Below are 8,912 nucleotides of genomic sequence, written 5' to 3'. Positions count from 1 at the left end.
ATTTGTCATGGCTCCAAGCCACATCAAGTATTTATCAGGAATGAGCTTAGTGCTAATTGTGAATACTTGGTATAGGACCTTGACTATATGCATGAGCCCCAGTGACCCTGCCCAGCCTACCTGGGCCCCTTGTCCACGCAACTCAGCCTAGGACACCCAGTCAAGGTCTGGACTACACAGTAGGCAGGTCAGCGTAGCAATGGGGAACAAAGATGACAGACCCCCTTGTATGTCCCAAGAAGATCCATTTATTTCCAAAATCACCCCCTCTTTATACCCTTAATGCCAACTGAAACCAAACCAAAGCCTAACAGAACTTAGCAGAAGGGCACCCATTGGCTGGCACAGCTGCAGTGCCGCTGTCCACGCGTCCCATCACCCAATCAGCTTCCTGCTCACATGCTGTCCACGCGCTCCTCCAGCCAATCACAGTCTCACTGCCAACTGTCACTCAGCCGACTCTCTCCTCACCCACAACTGCCTCTCACCCCTCACCCAACTTCCAACCATCCCGCCCGCAGCTGGGCCTTTCCCACAGGGCCTTCTGGTGAGCATAAGTCTCAACACTTTAACAAATATAATCCCATATTCCACAGGTCAGCACCCCGCATCATCCCCAGCTTCTCCTGACTTGTTCGATAACCCTGTATGACCTGGGATCTGATCCTTTCCCTTGCCTTTGCCTCCTTGTTGTGGGCCCTGTTAGTGGCACTGTCATCATCTTGACACTGCTTCCCTGTTCAGGCTCTGTGAAAAAGTGCACTGCGAGGGTGAGGCCACTGTCCTGCTTAAGTGAGGAACAGCTCATTTCAACCTCCAGCTTCTCACTCTTTGTGGAGAAGCCCTGCTCTGACTCTTCCCTGACATGAGGCACCTGCCACATATCTATCAGGTGTTAAGAAACAGATCTTTTTTTCCCAACTGTCTGACATCTACTTGCCATTGCTAAAAATGATCTGTACATGTGTAGAACACTACTTCTTAGAGGGATGCTCTATCTGGAGTTCTGGTATGTGACTTATGTTTGTTAATAGTGGGAGAGGAGCAGCCTTGAAAACACCAATGATTGATTACCTTAGTGCATACCACACAACTAAGTATTGACCCCAGGTAATGTTGGCCCAAAGGCAACATTTGTAATTCGATGACTCAGGTAGACTTGTGAGGTCCTATCATGAAGCCAGTCCAAAATCCTAACTGTGATCACTATTAGAAAATGCAGTAGATAAGACAATGACAAAGAAGGACACAATTATGTGTGATCTGATTAATTGACATAGGAGATAAAAAACTTGGTAATGTGAAATGTGTGGCTTTAGATGTGAACAGATGTAGAGGTGAGATGTGCTAAGGTCCACCTTCATGTTACTTAAATGACTCTATGAGCCATGATGGGACACCCCATGATTTTGCTTTTCCACGAGCGTGCACTTTGAAGGATAAAAAAAGGCACATTTTTCACAGAGTCAAAACCTGCTCATTCAAACTACAATTTTATAAATGAAAATGCTGCTACTTAAGTATCTTATATTCTTACAAAATTAATATCAAATTGTTCTCCTCGCTTTACTCTTTGCAGCCCCATGAAAATTCTCTGAGGCTTCAGTCATGATGGAAAAGTTGAGTTTTCAGTAAGTCTTCCACTCTGATGTGCACATTCCTACACACACTTACTTCATCATAACAGGGATCATAACAATCACAACACAGTACCCAGCTTAAGAAGAAGCCCTTCAGATGAAGCAACAGACTTATTGTATGAATACTTCAGCAAATATGCACACAGCCACCTGACTATATGATCTATGACCTCACTTCATGTAATTCCAAAAGTACATCAGTTTTCACCCATCCGCAGCAATTTTCTAAGGTGAGCTGCATTTTGTATCTTTCTGTTTAACAAAGATGACACAATAGCCAACTTACTATCACAATTATCAGACCAAATCAATGTGATTTTGACCTCCCAAAGTCTATCCTTTAACTTGTTATAAACAGCAATGAAAGATGTGAATCTGGAGCAGCATGAGATGGTCTGTTCACACTGTGCTCCTTTTTACAGCATCTTCCCCTGCTGTTGTATGTTTTTCCTCAGAGTGGTGATAAGGTTAACATGCAGGAAAAAAACTGACCTATTTAGTCACTTAATAAAAGCCTTTAAAATCTTAGGACAAAGCAGTCTAACAATGCAGAAAAAAATTGAAAAAAAACCCCAACACCCAGTATAAAAGAAGGGAAAGCACAAAGCAGGTCATCTGATTTGCCTTGCCAGTCCTTTAAGTAAGATGTAGAAAATTTATTAAAAATCTAATATTGAAGGGAATTCATGTTTTTACTGTGACATTTACAGGTATTTTCAACTTTATAGGTCAAGTTATGAAAGCAATCTCTGGAGAGGAGAATTTTGATATGAAAGAAAAGCACTCATTCCTTTTAATGCATCAACCTTTCTAATATATATTTTTGGTTATATCTAGACCTTCCCTTCAGGTAAGCCTTAAGTATATATCCTTTCTCCTCACCTTCTTTGTCTTCACAACACATCATAACTGATACTGTAAGGTCTTAACCTCATACAGTTACAGGGATGCTGAAGCTGGAAGGGATCTCTGGAAATCATTAGGTCTAACCTCTCTGTGCAGGTAGAGCTACCTAGACCCTGTTTCCCAGGATCATTTCCAGACGGCTTTTGAATAATATCTCTAATAATGGAGACTGCACACCATCCCTGGACAATCTGTATCAGTGCCCAGTCCCGCTCAGTGTTTTCTGATATTCATAGACAAAACAAAGAGAGCAGGGAATTGATTAGAGACAGCCAACACAACTTCACCAAGGGCAAATCATGCCTGATTAATCCAGTGACATTCTATGATGGAGTGACTGTATCAGTGGACAAGGGAATATTTATGGATGTCATTTACCTGGACTTCTGTAAGGCCTCTGAAATTACCCCCTAAAACATTCTTGCTGTTAAACTGAAGACATAGGATTTTGATGGATAAAGAATTGACTGTACGGTTGTATCAAATATTACACTCAATGGCTGAATGTCCAAAGTGGAAAGCAGCAACTAGTGGTGTTCCTCAGAGGTCTGTAGTGGGACCAATACTATTTAATATCTAAATCAATTACATAATAGTGGGACTGAGTACACTTCCAGCAAGTTTGCACGTGACACCAAGCTGAGTGATGCAATCAATTCAATTGAGGAAAGATCAGTACAGACTATGGGATAAGCAGATTGAGAGCAGTCCTGTAAACTGGAGATAGTCATGAATGAAAAATTGGACTTGAGCCAGCAATGTGTTCTTGCAGTCCAGAAATTCAATCATAACATAGGCTGCATGAAAGGAAGTGTTGCCAGCAGTATCAAGAAAGTGATTCTTCCCCTCTGCTCTCATGACACCCCACCTTCAGTCCTGCATCCATGTCTGGAGAAAGACATGGATCTGTTAGAGTGGGTCTGAAGAAGGGCCATGGAAATACTGAGAGGATTGGAATATGTCTCCTATGTAGAAAGTCTGAGACAATTGTGGTTGTTCAGACAGGAGAAGAAAAGGTGCTGGGAAGGCCTTATTGGTGCCTTGCAGTATTTAAAGGGGGCTTATAAGAAAGATGGAAAAAGACTTTTTTTCCAGGACCTGTGCAAGGGGAAATTGTTTGAAAATGAAAGAGAATATATTTAGATTGAACTCAAAAGGGCATTTTTTACAAGGGTGATGAGACAGGGTGCCCAGAGAACATGTGCATGCTCTGCCATTGCAAGTTCTCGGGGCTGAATGGACATGACTTTGGGCACCCTGACACAGTGCAAGAGGTCCTTCCCAATAGTGGGGTGGTTGAAATAGATGATCTTGAAAGGTTTTTTTCATCAAAGAAGTTTGTCAAGCATGCCTTCCTTTTGTTGAATCCATGTTGAGTACTTCTAATGATTTTTTTCCTTCACGTGCATGTAAATGGTTTCCAGGATTCATTTCTCCATCACCTTCCCAAGGATCAACATGCACCTAACTTGCTTGCAGTTCCCTGGGTCGTCCTTCTTGCCCTTTTATAAGACAGAAGTGAATTTGCTTTCTTCAAGTCTACGTCATACCTTCCAATCACCATGATTGATCAAATACTATCAAAAGAGTGGTTTTGCAATGCATCTGGCAGCTTCCTCTGAGCTTGTGGGTGCATCCTGTTAGGGCCCACGAATCTATACACGTGCTTAAGTATTAAGTATTCCCTGACCTGATCCTTTTCAACTAAGGGTACATCTTCCTTGCTCCATATTTTCCTGTCTCTGGGACCTGGGATTTCTGTCCTCTGGTAGCCTCTGGTATTCCAAATAAAGATTGAGGTCTCCAGAATTTCCTTTCTATGAGAATAATTGTGAGAGGGAGAAGAAGCCTGAAATCTTCCAGGTCTGACTCTTACACCAAGGCGGTGATTTGCATTAAACAGAAACATAAGAAATGGAAGATATTCCTGGGTCCCCTAAAACAGAGGGGAAGGCCTTATGCTGGTATAAGCTAAACCAGACATATAGCCAGACAGATGCTACCCACTTTCTGTTAATTGTTTTCTGATTTTATCTCTTCCTCTTTGAATCATTTTGCACAAGTTATGTCACTGGAAACAAGACAACAAGTTGATGGGTCACAGAAGAACTCAGATAAGTCTGTATTAAGGTAATTTATTTTTTACCAGTATTCTTTTAACAGTATCCCTCTAAACTTTCACAAATTCTTTCTGGTGTTCCTCTGTATTTCCTGCTGTTTTCAGGAATCGCGGTACACTGTTTCTCAGTTCTCAGATCCTTCTGTGACTGAGATGCTTAGGGAAAACAAAACAAAACAAAACACCTCTGAAGAATGGATGGCTTAATCTATATTCTTAATATACTCTTGAGGAGAAGATAATGACACTGATAATTCATTATCACCTTTATTTTTATGACAACTTTTATGAGAGTCCAAAAACAAGATAGCACTTAATCTCCCATAAACAGCTGGCAAGAAGATAGCATGATGAGTTTAGGCTGGTAAGCAGGAAAGAATGCATTACTTTCTTTGAGACAAAACTCATTTCCTTTTGCTATTTTAAATAATACTCTAAAAAGATTTGAACAGGAAGAAAGAAATATTTATGTCAAAAGGAGTAAAAGACAAAAGTCAGAAAAAAAGTTCCTTTGCTATGCATCAGACATGAGGCTTCAAACTTTTTATGTCAGGTTATTACTGGTTCTTAAAGGATAAATTTTTCATGATCCCCAAGGGTCATGCACTGGAAGTCAAATATCAGTTCTGTTTTTTCCAGTATTTAGTTTACATGTAGACTGTTTATCTGTTTCAGCTGAGGTAAATGTGCTTTCTTTTTTCATGCTTTTATCTTTCTAGGTTTTGTCTTGGTTTCTCTTTTTTGATGGATTTTGAGAAGGAAAGATTTTCAGTGGTTTAAAATTTCTACTAAATTTCTACTAAAAACTACTATGAAGAATGTTTAACTTTCATATAAAAAAGTGCAGCTGTGTTGACTGTAATATGTTACTTGCTAAAATGTGATTTTCATTGTGTTATGCTAGGTTTGTCTTGTTTTAACTGCCATTGCCATTCTTCTATTTTCTACATTACTGGATAACCTCAAATTGTCTCAAAAAATCACTTTCTTTCTTTTTTAATCACATTTAGGTAAAGAAGAAGAGTAAATTGAAATGTCTCCATCTTAAAAAAAAAAAAAAAGTTTGACACTGTGTTTAAATACTTCATTATTGAATTATCTGCTATAATTAATATTATCACTTAAAATAGTTTCACTAGAAATACTTCAAATAGATTTACAATTTTAGCATGCATGTGGCAAGAAAGTGCACTGAAATAATGACGTAGAGCTACACTGTTGAGGATTGACATTAGACTGAATAAAGTGTCATGAAGTTAGTGCCACGATTTTAATATCTTTTTAACAGTGCTGATTTTTTATTCTGATTGTGCTGCTTAGGTGGAACAGGTGAAAAGGTCTGTTTTTACTTTTAAGTCAGAAGCAACTGGTACACTTTAAAACTTGACATTTATCAGTTTTACTGTTTGTGAGATTTCTGTCATGTCTCACATTTGGAATAAAATATTGTAGATATTAAAAAAAAAATCTTGGCACTTACTAACTAGTAAATAATAGGATTTACGATGCTACATGTATATGGGACTGTCTTATGGATGAATGTTGTCCAAAAAGGAAAAGCTAACTAGCTATCCAGCTATATTTATCTCAAAATGAAAATGGTACAAAGAACTTGGGCAATTTTTTTTTTTTTTTTTTTGTGGAACTAAACCCAAAACACAAGGAAGATTTGTTAAAAAAAAAAAAAAAAAAAAAAGCTGATCATAGCTTTGACTGTGTCTCCAAATAATTGATTTGGAGTTAATAAAAATATACTAACTATAGCTTTATAGTAACAAAAGGGATCACCTATGCTTACACATCACTCTTCCAGGCCTAGGTCCCCTACATTACCCGCTTGAAAACAGTCTTGCAAGCTGGGACAATTTAAAAATTCCTTTCCATTTCCTGTTGCATACCCTCCCCTGCAAACTGACACACTCTTGAAGGTTGTCTAATTAAGTGTCTGATATATATGATTCAAACCCCTAACAGGAGTAGCTATGGAATACCCCATATTTTGGTTCAAATCATAATGAAGACAGACTTGAAAGGAAGATAGATTACCTTCTCTTGAAAAGAGAAGGAAGGGCAGGGGAGGGGAAGGGAGGGGAAGGGAGAATATTTTCAGTTGTAAGGGACCAACAATGATCATCTAGTGCAACTGACTGACAATTTCAGAATTGATCAAAAGCTAAAGCACTTTGTTAAGTGCTTTGTGGGGGTATCAACCAGCCTGTTCCAGTGTTCAGTCACCTTCTTGTTTTGGAAATATATCTTCATATCTAGTTGGAACTTCACTGGATACAACTTGGAACCATTCTCATGTGTCCTGTCACTAGGTACCAGGGAAAAGAGATCAACACCTCCCTCTCTACTTCCTGTATTCAGGAATCTGAAGACAGAAATGAAACCTCTCTTCAGTCTCCTTCTCTCCAAACTGCACAAGCCCAGTGGCCTTAGCTGGTCCTCGTAGGACATGCCTTGCAGCCCATTCACCAGCTTTGTTGCACTTCTTTGAACACATCTTTTTTAAAGTGTGGGGCCCAGACCTGCACTGGAGTGTTCCGGGTGAGTCTGCACCACTGCCAAAAGAAAAAGCAGGACAATCACCTCTTCTGTTTGGCTGTGTTTGATGATGTTTGATGTTGTACCAGGATGGGTTTTGCCCTCCTGGCTTTCAGGGATCCCTGTTGACTCCTATTGAGCTGCTGTGGACCAGCACACCCAGATCCCTATCTACAGGATTTCCGTCCAGCAACTCCTCTCCCAATCCATACTTGTGTCAGGTGTTACTCCATTCCAGGCACAGAATATGTCATTTTGACTTGTTAAATATCATCACTTCTTGTCCTTTAAGAGAGTCAAGAGCACCCCTAAGTCTCGTATTATCAGTAAGTGCATAATGGCTGGATCAAAATTAGAATTGGAATATACATATAACTCCTAAATAATCCAGATGAAGTTCAGATTTGGTCATAAACCCATATCAAAAAAGATGATAGGAAATTATGTTTATCATGCATTTCAAATACTCATCTTACTTGACTGTCTTCCATTTAGGAAACTTCTGATAAGCCCTGATACATTATGAAGACATTTTAAGAACCTATAGATCCATCCATCGTAAACACCAAGTGATAGATGTAAATTACTACAGTGAATCTACTGTGTCAATCCCAGATACTGAAATTGTACCATCTTTGTCAGTAAAATCATATAATCTTCCTTACTTTCTGCCTATCAACATCTGAGCTCAGTTAGGTTTTCAGCCTATTTTGTCTCTACAGCATCAAATCTATTCTTAGCAAATGCACTGACTTTTGTCCTGTCCTGAAATCTAACATCTGACTGCAACTGATGTTTCAGTGAAAGATACTGATCTTTCACTACAGCTGAACAATCCATCCTTTCCCCATCTATCAGGATTTATTTGGGAATTAATGCCCTCCTACTCGCTACACTCACAAAAGCACATATATAGATACGCACATGAAAAAAAATAAAACATCTTTAGATAGTATGTCATGATTTTTTTTTTAGGTATATATTGTAAATTATTTGCTTCTTTGAGAATTTGATTACCTTTAATATGATTGGTTTGTATATTGATTCATACTTGGTTTTCATGGACACAAATAGCTAAATACTTTTCTTACCTCCTTCTTGATTGTGACTGGAGCAGTCTATATCCTTACAATCAGAAGGGTATCTGAGGGTCTGAATTCAGCTTCAGAGAAAGCAATCTTATGGTTCATGTTCCTCTGTTAATCATTACACAGTGGTCCCTGCTTTCACTGTCCCTTCAACTCTAGAAAAAAAAATAGACTTTAGAAAGTTCAGAGGATGAAGGTGAGATGCAATTGCTTTTCCTAGAGGAACAGAGTGATGTGTGGTGGTTCCAGCAGCTGAGAAAAATGAAAACAAGAATGATGGTGACCACTGTGTGGACTTTGTAACAACAGTGTCCAGACAAGTGACTGTAACCAGCTAAAATGATGCTATCCACAAGGAGACAGCAAGGGTCCTGGGGATGATCTTCAATGTAAGTCCTGAAAAAACTTCTGTGAAAAATGTTTTTCTGTCATCCAGTAAGTGAAGATACTTAAATCTTAGATGTGGAAGTCCATTGGCTATGAAACCAAATGATAGTAGTTTGTATTTTCAAGCAGTTATCTGTGTCTGTGGTCACCACTTAGCCACAGAATCACAGAGTTGTTTGGATTGAAAGGAACCATTCAAAATAATCAAGTCCAATCCTCCTGCCA

The 8,912-nt window shown here is 39.1% G+C and overlaps 1 long non-coding RNA gene across 1 annotated transcript; it reads left to right on the top strand.

The window, feature by feature from the left end:
• Nucleotides 1–465: 465 nt before the first annotated feature.
• Nucleotides 466–2,484, top strand: LOC108445264. The gene is made up of 3 exons (XR_001860070.1): nucleotides 466–547; nucleotides 1,580–1,870; nucleotides 2,369–2,484. It is a non-coding gene; the product is annotated as an uncharacterized LOC108445264 (long non-coding RNA).
• Nucleotides 2,485–8,912: the final 6,428 nt, after the last annotated feature.

The sequence above is a fragment of the Corvus brachyrhynchos genome, unplaced genomic scaffold (genome assembly GCF_000691975.1).
Source record: "Corvus brachyrhynchos isolate BGI_N302 unplaced genomic scaffold, ASM69197v1 scaffold92, whole genome shotgun sequence".
NCBI lineage: Eukaryota > Metazoa > Chordata > Aves > Passeriformes > Corvidae > Corvus > Corvus brachyrhynchos.
Note: the sequence above shows the minus strand (reverse complement) of the source record. Positions and strands in the feature narration are given on the sequence as shown.